Source organism: Molossus molossus, unplaced genomic scaffold (genome assembly GCF_014108415.1).
Source record: "Molossus molossus isolate mMolMol1 unplaced genomic scaffold, mMolMol1.p scaffold_m16_p_1, whole genome shotgun sequence".
Lineage (NCBI taxonomy): Eukaryota > Metazoa > Chordata > Mammalia > Chiroptera > Molossidae > Molossus > Molossus molossus.
This window is the reverse complement of record NW_023425344.1, coordinates 198,539,667-198,554,898: the sequence shown is the minus strand read 5'-3', so window position 1 is coordinate 198,554,898 and position 15,232 is coordinate 198,539,667.

Sequence of the window (15,232 nt, the reverse complement as noted above, 5' to 3'; positions counted from 1 at the left end):
ACACTCTGGAGCACATAAGTGGTATTACAAGAATATTTCAATTCATTTACGAATTTATTCCAACCCTGTTCCCACAAGGATTGGAGGCAGCTTTCCTAGGTGTAATTGATAAAATAAACATAAAGGAAAACAAAAGAACAAGAAAATAGGGGAGCTGGTGAAGAAGTCAGGTTACTATCAGTTAGGTATGCTGTACACTTCAACAAAGTAGCTAAAGGTAATGCCAAGATGTCTAACTTTTTGAGGAATGGAAGCATAAGTGTTTTCCTCCTCTGAGTCCTCAAATAGGAATACTATTTGAAGGAGTGGCGTTGATTTCAACAGCATCCTTTCTTAGACCCAAGTGTGAGTTTCATGCAAATGGTAACTGCTCTTCAGTGAAGTCGGCCTCTGCACAAGGAGGGCCCAGCCAGGCCCTGCTGCCTTGGAGGGCCTGCCCCCTGCAGGAGACCTCCATGGACAGAACTTCTTTCATCTGGGCCTTCGGTAAATGTTGACTAACAAATATTTTTCAGGCTGATGAAAATAAACTAGCTGCATTTTGAGTGACTCCTATGGTGAAATTATCAAATGCTTTGTATTTATTGTATCCAATAGTAATGACATTACTATTAGACCCCTCCAGTAGGAAATTTCATTAACCTAAATTACTTTTATAATGATACTTGAACTGTACAAACATAAAATACACAAACATTTTTTTTGTTGCTTTCTACATAGCAGGTTCTATGCGACTCTATAAATAGTTTTTGCATTTTATCCTACAACTATGCTATTTTACCAGGAGAAAAACAAGCCTCAGACAGCTTATTTAACTTGTCTAGAGTCACAGAACTAACAAGTATCCATCTTAACTGAGGTTCCATCCTAGATTTGTCTGGCCACAGAGACAGTGTTCTTAGCCGTCATCTGTCTCCCTGCTACAGTGTACCTACCGTTAATGTCCAGAGCTGCTGGGGAAGGCGGGAGCAGGACCAGACTTTTCCTCATTGAGCAGTTCAGGAGTTTTTTATAAATGTGTTGATTTTTATTATAGTAATGACTATAGACACTTATTAGCCTATTATGCACCAGACACTGTGCTAAGCACTTTAATCGCATCATTGCATGCAATCTATTACCCTGTACATTAGGTACCAGTATTATTACCCCCGTTTTAGAGATGAAGAGACTGCAGATGAGGCAGGTTGATAACTTGCTCAGAGTCCTGGAGGTAGTGGTGCCAGCATTTAAACCCACATCTGTGTCAGAGTGGGTCCTATTATGCTGCATTACAACTCAGACGTGGACAGAGAGCAGAGGGAAGTTATCATCATTACAGATTTTCTTATCTCTCAAGTCACATGGCCGTCCAACTGTGGGTGGTCCAGGAATGTGGACTGACTGACTGAGCTGCCAGGAACATCATTACTATGGGCTGTATGCTGATGGTGATAGTCTAATGATACATGCAGAAGGAGGTAAAAAGCTGTGGATGCAATGATGATACATGATAGACAGACAGACAGACAGATTTTTCAATACATCTTAACTCTCACATCCTTTCTCATGGGTGTCATCTTCAGAAACTTGGCCCATCCAGTTACTGGGCAATTTGCCAGCAAGCTCTTGTGGTAAGGCTAAGGAATACAAAGTTTAGGTCAGTCATCTAGAATTGGGAACTTTTTCTTTCCCCTGAACAATCCAGGTTTTCATATTTTTAAACAATGAGGTCATATAGTTAAAAAATATTACATGTGATGCTCATTTTATTGGGAAATTAGTCCCAGTTCTCCACTTCTCTTAGTAAGGATAGACCTGGCCAAGTCGTCCTCAAACACCCTCTCCTGCCCCTGAAAGCCAGCCAAACTCCAGGGCAGAAGGTAACAGATTTCCAGAATGAAACCTTTCAACGCAGCAGCCAATCATGTGGGAGCAAAGGAAGCTCTCTCCTACAACTGAAACCGCAAGGGAGTTAGAACAGGAGGCAAGATAATTACCTACCTGGACAACAGCCAGGGAAGCAGCCCGGCCTCTTGTGAAAATGCCATCGAAATGCAATGACCACATGTGGTAAGGAGGACCTCGACTTCCCACCTGATCTGATAAGCAAGGTCAAGGCAGGACGCTGATCCCAGGGACAGAAGGGACTGGTATTTATTATTTATCCAACACCAGCAGCCTGGCAGGCTCTGCACGATGCAGAGCTCGATCTGAGCACCTACCTTAGGGCTTAACATTTGTCTCTGGAGACCTAGATTTCTGGAGTTCTAATGTCCCCCATTTTCTTAAGCTAAGCCGTTGATGTCCAGGGTCATTAGTGACCTGTATGGGAGAGGGGGCGGTGATTTTGGGCATTCACACTGTATCTCACATACTCATTTCTCTAGGCTTCTCTTCCCATCTACCTACGGCTCATCCTTCAGGACTTAGCTTACAGGTCTTTTCCCAGATCCCCCAAGAGGCACGGGGGCACCACCTTGGGGGTGCACTGCACTGTGTAACATCCTTTACCATAGCACTCACCTCACTGAAACGTGAACTCCGGTTTTTCCCACTAGACAGGACTGTTCAGAATTTTATTCAAAAGTGGTATCCCCAGTACAATCTGTTTTTCCATAATATGTGGTTTTGTGATGCAAATTATATACACAAGTCATAAAGAGGGGTACAATATCTACATACTGGGGAAATCTTATTGGTTCACAGGCAATGTGTTTCAACACTTGACTGTTTAGTCCCATGGAACAGTGGCTGGTGCAAACTAACACAGCGACTAGCAAACCACGAGGGATCACAGTACTCACCCAATGCTCCTTCTCCTCCCTGAGCGCAGTCCCCATCCCCCCGCTGCAGACGCTGCCTGGTCCTCTCCGCCGGTCCACTTCTCCTGGGTCACTTGCAGACCATTCCAGAACCTGTCAATCACTTTCTGCCTCTCTCTGATAGAGTATTGTCTGGCCTACAGGAGAGATGTTTGTCCTGTTATATCAAGAGTGCCAAGGAATGAATGCCCCAGGAGCGATCTGCCACCTGACAGGGTCCCTCAAGGGCCTGAGGCTCAGCGGCTCCTAGAGGTAGATCTGCCCATTGAGTCCACTGGGAACATGAAGCAACTTTCCTCCTTCCCTTGTCTCACTGATCCACCCCCTCGCTGTGCTTCCAAGGAGCACCTCCCTATCAGCTACTTGCACCGAAATCCTGATCCCAAGGTGCGTTGGGGAGGAAACCTGACCTCACACCTCACTCTCCCCCTGACCCTGCCTCGGTGTGGACGGAGTGCTTGCAGCGCCATCCTCCCAGAGCCTCGGTCCTGCCTCCATCCCAGCGCCTCCTCGGCGCGTGCCCTCTCTCACACTCCCTGCTGCCTCGCGCCTGCACCTCTTGAAAACGTGTTTAATGACTATTTACTGCAGTTATCTTTCAGAAATGTCACATGTCTTTTAACTATACCAGTCTTTTAAAATGTACCTTTATTGTTGAAAGGATTCCAGATGTTGCCCCACCAGTGTGGCTCAGTGGTTGAGTGTCGACCCAGGCACCAAGAGGTCACCGGTTCGATTCCTGGTCAGGGCACATGCCCAGGTTGTGGGCCTGATCCCCAGTGGGAGGCAGGAGGCAGCTAATCCATGTTCTCTCTCATCGATGTTTCTATCTCTCCCTATCCTTTCCTCTCTTTCTAAAATCAATAAAGAAAAATATATTTTTAAAAGAAAATATTACAGGTGTCTCCTCTACTTTCTCCCCTTGACCTGTCTCCACCCCGCACCCCCCGAGGCTTTCACATAACTATACTAGTTTTGTTAAAGAACAGTGACTATTCTTGTTGTTGTTGTTGTTTATTCCAAAATTGTCTAGATTTCAAGTGGTCTGTTCTAACCTTTTTTTATTCTCAAGTCCTGTTATTTTTTGGTGCATAATTTTACCAAAGGTGAGGTCTTTTAGGAATGCATTTATTGTGTTACATCCTGATCACCTGTGTTTAGCAAGGTACCTGGTATTCATAAGTTGATCAATAAATATTTGATAAATAACCAAATAGATGAATTACCAAATGAGCATTCTAGTTGTCCCCCCTAAGCTTTGCAAAAGCTACAATTTTCTATGTGACCGAACTTTCCACTTGTAGCTAAGACACCAATTCATATCCATCAGAATTTTCAGTGATGTTTCTCATTATGATTACCTGTCTTACTGGATTTAATTGCATATCATTGGGTATTGGAAGAAACTTTCAAATGCTTAAGGAAGAAAAGTATCCAAGCAAAAAGTCCCTCTCAGAATTTAAATATGTATAATACGTTATCTCTGGTGACACGTCCAATCCTGCAGCGGTACAACCACCTGCCAATCGATGGTGATTTTGCTGTCTGCAGGCAGGTTGCTCTTACTCCTGCTATTTCTAAATTTTAGAAACATTATTCCCTGACAATATGCTATAATAAAGAGTACAGTCAATTTATATAATTTAAATAAATATATTTCAGCCAACAAGATTAAAATGATCTACTTAACTTCACAGAGCAGTCAATAAATCAGCATGTATGGAACTGATTAAACATTTTTATGCGGAAGGGACTGTGCTGTGCACCCTGAGAAGATGCACAGAGTATGAAGCCACCGTTACCCTGGGTGTGTCACAGCTGGCCTTCGGAGATTCCGCCCTCTGGTGCCCAGGAGTGCATGAGGCCCACGCTGGGATTTGAGTGATGTGATAGCCTTAACACCCACCCTCTCCCCCTGCAAGGGGCTTTCCCTCACTCGGGAAGACAGACACAGTGGGAAGAACAACATGTTGAGACAGCAGTACAAGAGGCGCGGATCAGTTCCTCCTGAACTCCGTGCCCCTCATGCCCCGTGCTCTCATGAGGGGGGTGGGGGTCTGTGATGTCCCAGAGCTCGACTTCTTTTTTCAAATTGGGCTTATGCATAAGATTTCAGTACTTTGTAAAGAGTCCACTGCTGGGGGGACGCTGAGAATACAGGCCGAGTGGGTGAGAACGGGGGTTGGGGCGAGGGCTTCCCGTGAGTCCGGGTTGTGCAGGAAAGCCTCTCGAGGGAGGACAGGGACAAAGGGTCCTGGGTGGGCCTTGAAACAGGCGTGAGATTAAGACAAGTGAGGGGAGGGGGATGTTAGGCCAGGAATGAGCCACCATTACACATACACACAGGGACAGAACTGCAATTAGCGAGTTAATGGACCCCCACCCAAAAGACCAAGGCAAACCAAACCAGACCAGCAAGCAAAAAACCCGGCTACCCACAGTCATTTAGAACTCAGTTCCTGACCCAGCGGCTTTGGTTGCTGGTAGAAAAAGGCTTTGGCATGAGGTGTTGGGTGAGAAAGAAACACATTAATTCTCTTTTCAGCAAAGATCTTTGTTCTAAGAAAAATCTTGACTAATTCAATCAAGGAACATATGCCTACATATTGGCACCAAGCTTTCTCTTGATTCCAACTAGACTAAGTACACACACTACCATGCCTAAAATAAATTGTCCCCACCTCTACACTTGACATTCCTTCTGAAGGCCCCTCTGCCCATCATCTCCTACCTCCCTCTTTAACTACCCAAGGACTGACATCACATGCACTTGGATGAATATTGTGTGGCACATTTTTGCCCTTTTAGTGATCTGCAATACAGATTGGATGGGTCTTACAGAATAGAACCAAATTTAAGGACACAGGGACTTTAGATGCATCCTGATTGACTGGCTGACCAATTCTGTCCCAAGTGCATGTTTGAAAGCTTCTTTACTAATTACTGAAAAATAACCTTGAATGTGTCCTGAGAGATGTGACCATTCCCAACCAGTTCTGTTAACGTTCAGTGGCTATGCCTCACGGGTCAGAGAGCAACTCGGAGGACCGTGTCCTCATGAGAGTCTCTGGTACTCAAGGACAAGACAAGGACAGTCTGCCAGTGCAGGAAGGGGGAGCTCACACAGGACCAGGCTCTGCTTATCTCTAGGACCGTGCTCATCTTTCAGCCAAATGGAGCTGGGATGGGACTTGCGATGTGGCAGCTCTGACGTTCTCCTTCATGGAAGCTGACAGAAGGGGCTGTTGCCTCCCACACCACTAAGTCACAGGAGGCCTGTCACATGCAGCAATTTCATTTTAATTTATTATTCAACATTTACACAAGCTTGGGCTCATTTGGTATATGTAATACCTAGCAAGCCAAGTTTCTTTTATGAAAACCGAGAATCCAAACACAGAGCAATTACTCTGAAGAGGGAAAAAACCACTCTCGGTCAAATAGTGCCACTCTAAATATTGACACTGTATACTTTCTGCTCTGGCTTAACCGTTTGGGTCCCACTGGCCTGTACATGTAATTCTGTCTCTACAAGAGAAACTGCTGGCAGGAGAGGAAGGTACTAGATCTAGGACAATGCTAGGGAGGGCTGGGAGTCTGAGCAGCAGGCCAGGAGGCAGGAATGGAAGGGTCAATGTGCTGAGTGGGGTCATAGAATGGAAGCCATGTTTACAAGTTACAATGATCATAGCCACCACTTACTGGTATTTTCTAGTTTCAGTCCCTGTGCTAAGTGCTTTAGATATGTTAGCTTATTTACTGCTCGCAAAAAAAAAGTCTTCTGGGACGTTGTACAATAGCCATCTCACCCCATCACCCCTGAGGTCCGCATGAACAGGCCACGCACCGTTACTGTTAACAGAATGGTCTTTGACCTCCAGGAAGTCATCTTTCAACATCCCCTCAATCTGGATATCTCTGTCATCCCACTTCCCCAAGTGAGTCTCTGTTAACATTTGCTTTGTGCCCTGGCCGGTTTGGCTCAGCGGTTAGAACATCGGCCTGCGGTCCAGAGAGACCCAGGTACGGTTCCCGCTAGGGGCATGTACCTCAGTTGCAGTTTGTCCCCGGCCCCGGTTGGGTCGGGCGGGAGGCAGCCACTCGATGTGTCCCTTTCACGTCGATGTTTCTCTCTCTCTCTCTTCCTCCCACTCTATCTGAACCAAAAAATTGAAAAAATGTCCTCAGGTTAAGATAAAAACAAAAAACAAAAAAACATTTGCTTCACATCTTTCTTTTCCTGCATAACAATTCCTGCATGTGAAGAATGTTCACGTGAGACCCCAGACCTCTTGCTGAGCCCAGGGAAGATGTACAGGGTACTGTCCCCAAGGCAGGAGCAGCTTCCTGATTCTAGAGAGGCAGTGGCTTTGGGTGAAAATAGTCACAACTCTTCAAACACCATCAGTTCTTCCCTTTTGTTGTTGAAGTCAGATTTCAAGGGGCTATCACAGTAGAAAGAGAATCCCACCCCATTTGTTACAAGAAAAAATTTGGCGATCACATGCTCCCATCCCCTCCTTATACCAGCGAAGAAACAGGCTCAGAGATGAGAAGAAGCATCTCCGGGTCCACATAACCAGTTACCCTTAAACCTAATCTGTGTCGTGTGCTTCACCAGTCTGCTAACTGGCTACTCTCAGGAGGCCAATGGTAGGTAACCGGACAGCCAAAATAATTTGAGTCTCAAAACTCAGTAACTAATGGCTGGAGTCCCATCCTGAGCAAGAACCTAAAACTATGAATGCCTGGCACTCACTCCCATACAGATGTGAAAATCCAACTAGCAAACTCAAAGGTTGGGAACTGTTTGCTCAAAACTGAACAGAGCCTCCCTCTTCCCCTGGTTACTGAGTTCCAGGGGTGTCCGCAGCAAGGCATCCTAGTCTGTTGAGTTGTGGACTCCCCACTTTCAGGCATGCAGGGCTGGGGAGACGTGTGACGTGGATCGGGAGAGAAGGCTTTTCTCGTTCGGCGGTGTAAAATTTGACTGGAAGGCATACATGGTCATTATCTAAATTAAGAAGATAAAGATAATGGAATTAAATTTAAAGATGTCTAAAATCTCATCACCCAGAGATAATTAATGTCAATATTTTGTCTATCCTGCCAGGTATTTTTCTATGGATATATGTGCGTGTGTATGTTTCTCTGTGCTGAAATATATTTTTTCTTAACAAAGAGAAAATAGTACAGTTACTATTTAATAATTTGTCATTAATAATAATAACAGGTATATCCTCATGTCAGTAAATTTCCTTCTGTAATTTTAATTTCTGTACAAGTAAATTTACCTATTTTCATGAATATAGAACATTTTATGATTATGTTTTCATTTCATTCACTTAGCAAACATTCATTGAGCACCTACTTTGCCCCAAGTACTCTGCTAAGTATTAGAGATACAGAGGCGAATAAGGCACTCGGGGTCTCAGCCCTCGTGGAGTTACATTACCACCCAGGACCCCAGCTCACTTCCCAGCACCGGTAAGGCTCTGAAGATGGACCTCGCAGGTCTCTGGAGCAGGCCAATAGCTGGCACCCAAGATGCTGTGGTGGCAGCCTGCGGGTAGTTAGGCAAGGAGGGCTTTAGAAAAGGTTTCCAGAGAACATAAAGCTTTCTCATAGCTCCTCTTCACTTGCCTTCTGATCCTGCTCTTACTGTAGAGTCTGGGGCATATTAGGTACCCAATAAATTCCTGTGGATTGACTGAATGCCAATTATTATTATCTGATCTATGAATCTGTTTTTTAAATGTTTGTTATAAAATATTTTACTCCCCAGCAATTTAATGTTAGCAAGCAGAGAACACTGCACAGAGGTCACCTTGCTGTTCTTTTTACTATACTAGTCTGTTCAATATTAAACTCTGCTAGTCTATACTAGGCTGTGCTAAAATTAGTACCATGTGGAAAGCTCGTCACGTAATTTCTATACTTTGTCCTAGTGATGAGTCTACAAAACATGTTTTTCATTCACCACCATGTGTGGGCAGGATAGCATTAGCCCCCTTTAAACATGGAGAAAGTCAAGCCCAGAGATGTTACGTAACCTGCTGAACATCCCAAACTAACAGCTATCGGAACCTGAGCCAGAATACAGGCCATGGGTTTGCTTGTTTCTTTAGCTACAGAGCATCAGTAACAAAGTAATTAAATTCAAATAAAATTCCAGCTACAGTGGAGAAGTAGATGACAGCAGAACCTCCTCAGTCTGTGGTGCGGCAGAAAGTTAAGAATCATAGAAAAGTGGGTTTCGATCTCAGCTCCATTTACAAATTTCTGAACTTCTGGGATGCAGTAGGGATTTGCGGAGTTGTGGGGAGTATTCAAGATATTGTATAAAAAGTGCCTGACCAACATACAAATGGCCAAGAGACATATGAAGAAATGCCCAACATCACTAATCATCAAAGAGATGCAAATTAAAAGAATGGCCGCCATCAATTAATCATCAAACAACAAGTGTTGGCGAGGGTGTGGAGAAAAGGGGACTCTAGTACACTGCTAGTGTGAATGCAGACTGGTGCAGCCACTATGGAAAACAATATGATGTTACCTCAAAAAATTAAAAATTGAACTGCCATTTGACCCAGTGATCCCACTTCTAGGAATATATCCTAAGAAGCCTGAAATACCAATCAGCAAGAATATATGTATCCCCATGTTCATAGCAGCACTATTTACAATAGCTAAGATCTGGAACAGCCCAAATGTCCATCAGTAGACAACTGTATAAAAAAGCAGTGGTACATATACACAATGGAGTACTATGCAGCTGTAAGAAAGAAAGATCTCTTATCCTTTGAGACGACATGGAGAGACCTGGAGAGTATTATCCTAAGCGAAACAAGCCATGCAGGGAAAGACAAATATCACATGGTCTCACTTATTTGTGGAATATAATGAACATAACAGTCTGAGGAACGGAGTAGTCCTAGAGACATGGAAGTGGAGTACAGAGTGACGATCCCCAGAAGAGGAGGTGGGGGGAGATAAACCACAGGACGTATATGCATGTATACATGACAATGGACATGGACAACAAAGCTGGGGCAGGGTGGGGAGGGTGGGGAAGAGGAGTATCAATGGGGGAAAAAGGAGAAACATCTGTAACAAAAATAAATAAATTAATTATATATATTTTTAAAAGTACCTGACCAGGGGCTCATACATAATAATGATGACTAAGAAGATGCTATCGTTGATATCATCAGTATCATTATCGCTATTATTATTATCTCCTGCGAGAGAGAGGCTTTGCTTCCTCAGTTTCTTATTAGAATGTGCAGAAGCTGAGGAAGTATGGTACTGCTCTTCCGTCTGCCATGGGGCTCTGTTTACATCTTGAATTACTCAAATTAAATGTAAAAACAGCTTCACAGCATCTTAAAGTGCTCATTACTTTAATTCAAACAGCACAGAGTTCCCCTCAAAATAGATGACTCTGTCCATCTGTTTATTTCCCTCTGCTAAACTGATTTCCTGCTTTTCTTGAGCTGGTGAGAAACACTTCAAAGAGAGCTGACATAAACTAAGGGGAAGTCTGGAGCTCACACCGCGGACTCCTGAGGGCCTCCTGGAAGGAGCGGGCATCAGCACGCTCTCCCGTCCCTGCAGAGCGGGTGTCCACAGCTCACAGGCACTGCGGCTCCAGAGAGCTACTGGGAGGAAGGATGCGTCTGCATGCTAGTTTTTCCATTTTTTACATCAATCATTTTCTTACTTTCAGTCATATAAAACCCATAAATGTTCACATATTTTTAGGTTCTGTCATTTGTCCAAACACATATAATGTAACTGTTTGTTAAACAATGGTTGATCCCTTTAAACATGTAGACTTCTATTTGGGCCTCCATTTATATTCTTGACCCAGGACTAGAAGGGAAGGGTCTATTTTCAGCTTCCAGCGACCACAGTGATGATGAGTCCATGTGTCTGATAGGGCAAGTGTTGGACAGACTAGGAAAACAGAGAGGCTCTGACAAAGTAATTGCTTATTTTATTATTTTATATAGACTTGATCTTTCTATTCTTGATTGTAAATTTTAATCAAATGATCAGGTTCTCAGTCTACAAGTCTATTTATTTTTAATTTGTATTTATCATTGAAAGTATTACAGATGTCCCTCCTTTTTTCTCCCATTGACACTCTCCTCCCCACTCCTACCCCCCCTCCCCCACCTTTACCACACACAGACTATTGTCTGTGTCCATTGGTTACACATATAAATTGTTTGGTTTATCTCTTCCCATCCCCCACCCCATCCCTCTGAGGTTTGTCAGTCTATTCCCTACTTCCATTGTCTCTGGATCTATTTTGTTCATCAGTTTAATTTGTTAATTACATTCACATATAAGTGAGATCATGTGATACTTGTCTTTCTCTGACTGGCTTATTTCACTTAGCATAATACTCTCCAGTTCTCCAGGTCATCTCAAAGGGTAAGAGTGCTTTCTTTTTTACAGCTGCAAAGATTTCCATTGTGTATATGTACCACAGCTTTTTTATCCACTCATCTATTGATAGGCACTTGAACTGTTTCCAGATCTTAGCGATTGTAAATAGCGCTGCTATGAACATAGGGGTGCATATATTCCTTCTGATGGATGTTTCAGGCTTCTTAGGATATATTCCTAGAAGTGGGATCACTGGGTCAAAAAGAGTTCAATTTTTAATTTTTTGAGGAAACCCCATATTGTTTTCCTTAGTGGCTGTACCAGTCTGCATTCCCAACAGAAGTGTACTAGAGTCCCCTTTTCTCCACACCCTCACCAGCATTTGTTGTTTGATGATTTCTTTTTTTTTTTTTTATCCTCACCTGAGGACATTTTTCCATTTTTTGTTCAGATAGAGTGGGAGGGAGAGAGAGAGAAAGAAACATCAACATGAAAGAGACACATCAAGTGGCTGCCACCCGCACAACCCAACCAGGGCTGGGGACAAACTGCAACCGAGGTACATGCCCTTAGCGGGAACCGAACCCGGGTCTCTCTGAACCGCAGGCCAACGCTCTAACCACTTAGCCAAACAGGCCAGAGCTGTTTGATGATTTCTTGATGGCAGCCATTCTGGCAAGTGTGTGGTGATACCTCATAGTCATTTTAATTTGCATCTCTCTGATTAGAGACATATGAGCATTTTTTCATATGTCTCTTGGCCATTTGTATGTCCTATGTCCTCTGCCCATTCTTTAATTGAATTGTGTGTCTTCCTTTTGTTGAACTGTATGAGTACTTTACGTATTTTGGAAATTAACCCCTTATCCGATGTATCTTTGGCAAATATGTTCTCTCATACAGTGGGTTTCCTTTTTATCTTGATGCTGGTTTCTTTTTCTGTGCAGAAGCTTTTTAGTTTGATGTAGTCCCATTTATTAATTTTTTTCCTTTGTTTCTCTTGCCCTAGGCAATGAATCGGTGAAAATTCTGCTGCATTTGATGTTTGAAATTTTGCTGCCTACATTTTCTTCTAGGATTTTTATGATTTTATAACCTACATTTAAGTATTTTATCCATTTTGAGTTTATTCTTATGTATATTATAAGTTGGTGACCTAGTTTTATTTTTTTGCATGTACCTATCTAATTTTCTAAACACCATTTATTGAAGAGACTGTCTTTACTTCATTGTATGCTCTTGCCTCCTTTTATTAATTGCCTCCTAATATTAATTGTGCATAATGTCTTGGGTCAAATTTTGGATTCTCTGCTCTGTTCCATTGACCTATATGGCTGTTCTTGTGCTAGTACCAGGCTGTTTTGATTACAGTGGTTTTGCGGTATAACCTGATATCTGATATTGTGATCCCTCCCACTTTGTCCTTCTTTTTCAAGATTTCTGTGGCTATTTGGGATCTTCTTTGGTTCTATATAAACTTTTGGAATATTTGTTCTAGATCTGTGAAATATGCCATTGGTATTTTAATAGGAATTGCATTGAATCTATAGATTGCTTTGGGTAGTATGGATGTTCTAATGATGTTGATTCTTTCAATCCATGACATGGTATATGCTTCCACATTTTTGTATCTTCTTCTATTTCTTTTTTCAATGTCCTATAGTTTTCTGAGGACAGATCTTTTATCTCCTTGGTTAAGTTTATTCTGGGGTATCTTAATTTTTTTGTTGCAATGGTAAATGGGATTGCGTTTTTAGTTTCTCTTTCTGAGTGTTCATTATTGGTGTATAAAAATGCCATTGATTTCTGGATGTTGATTTCATATCCTGATACTTTGCCAAATTCATTTATTAAATCTAGTAGATTTTTGATAGAGTCTTTAGGGTTTTCTATGTACAATATTATATCATCTGCAAGTAATGACAGTTTCAATTACTCCTTTCCAATTTGGATGTCTTTTGTTTATTTATTTATTTATTTTTCCTCATCTAAGGGCATTTTTCCATTTTTTGTTCAGATAGAGTAGGAGGGAGAGAGAGGAAGAGAGAGAGAGAAAAAAACATTGACACGAAAGGAACACATAGAGTGGCTGCCACTCGCACGGCCCAGCCAGGGCCGGGGACAAATCACAACCCAATGCCCTTAGCGGGAACCGAATATGGGTCTCTCTGGACCACAGGCCAACACTCTAACCGCTGAGTCAAACCAGCCAGGGCTGGAAGTCTCTTATTTTTTATTTTTGTCTGATTGTTGTGGCTAAGACTTCCAGTAGTATGTTGAATAAGACTGGCAAAAGTGGACATCCCTGTCTTATTCCTGTTCTTAAGGGAAATGCTTTTAGTTTTTGCCCATTGAGTATGATGTTGGCTATAGGTGTGTCAAATATGGCCTGTTATTATGTGGAGGTATCATCCCTCTCTTCCCATTTTGCTTAGAATTTTTATAAAAAATGGGTGCTGGATTTTGTCAAATACTTTTTCAGCATCTATTGTTATGATTTTTGATCATCTGATTTTTATCTTTAATTGTGTTTATGTGGTGTATCCCACTTATTGATTTGCAAATATTGTGCCAGCCTTGTATCCCTGGGATAAATTCCACTTGGTCATGGTGAATAATTTTTTTAATATATCGCTGGATCAGATTTGTTAATATTTTGTTGAAGATTTTGGCATCTATGTTCATCAGGGATATTGGCCTGAAGTTTTCTCTTTTTGTAGCATCTTTATTATGTTTTAGAATTAGGGTTATGCTGGTCTCACAAAAAGAGTTTGGATGTCTTCCGTCCTCTTGAATATTTTGGAAAAGTTTGAGGAGAATACTTATTAGTTCTTCTTTCAATGTTTGGTAAAACTTCCCTATGAAGCTGTCCAGACCAAGGCTTTTGTTTACTGCGAGTTTATTGATTACTGCTTCAATTCCCTTTGTTTTTATTGGTCTGTTCAGGTTTTCTGACTCTTCTTGGTTAAGTTTGGAAGATTGTATGATTCTAGGAATTTGTCCATTTTGCCTATGTTGTCCAATTTGTTGGCATATAATTGTTCGTAGTATTTTCTTACAACCCTTTGTATTCCTGTGATATCAGTTGTTATTTCACCTTTGTCATTTCTGATTTTATTTATTTGGGTTCTTTTTCTTTATTTCTTGGTGAGTCTGGCTAAAGGTTCATCAGTTTTGTTTATCTTATCAAAGAACCAGCTCTTGGTTTTATTGATCTTTTGTATTGTTTTTTTAGTACCTATGTCATTCATTTCTGCTCTGATCTTTATTATTTCCTTCCTTCTTAATTGCTCTGGGTTTTTCTTTTTGTTCTCTTTCTAACTCTTCAAGTTGTAGGATTAGATAGTTTATTAGAAATTTTTCTTGTTTCTTGATATAGACCTGTGATGCTATGAAATTCCCTCTCAGGACTGCTTTTGCTGTGTCCCATAGATTTTGTGTTGTGTGTTCATTTTCATTCATTTCCTGGAAGTTTTTTATTTCTTCTTTGATTTCATTGGTAACCTATTCATTGTTTAATAACATGCTATGTAGCCTGCATGTGTTTGAATGTTTTTGAGTGTTTGTATTGTAATTAATTTCTAGTTTCATGCCATTGTTATCTGAAAAGATGCTTGATATGACTTCAATCTTCTTGAACTTGTGGAGACTTAGTTTGTGCACATATGGTATATCTTTGAGAATATCCCATGTGCTCTTGAGAAGAATGTATATTCTGCAGCTTTGGGGTAAAATCTTCTGTAAATATCAATTAAATCTATTTGATCTAGTGCATCATTTAGGGTTTCTTTCCTTGTTAATTTCCTATCTTGAAGATCTATGCAGTGATGTCAGTTGGGTGTTAATGTCCCCTACTATGACTGTACTGCTGTCCTCTAAAGTCCTCCAGAAGTTTTAAAATATATTTTAGTGCTCCCATATTGGGTGTATGTATGTTTACCAGGGTTATATCTTCTTGGATCAATCCTTTGAGTATTCTGTAGTGCCCTTCTTTATCTCTTGTTATGACCTTCATTTTGAAGTCTATT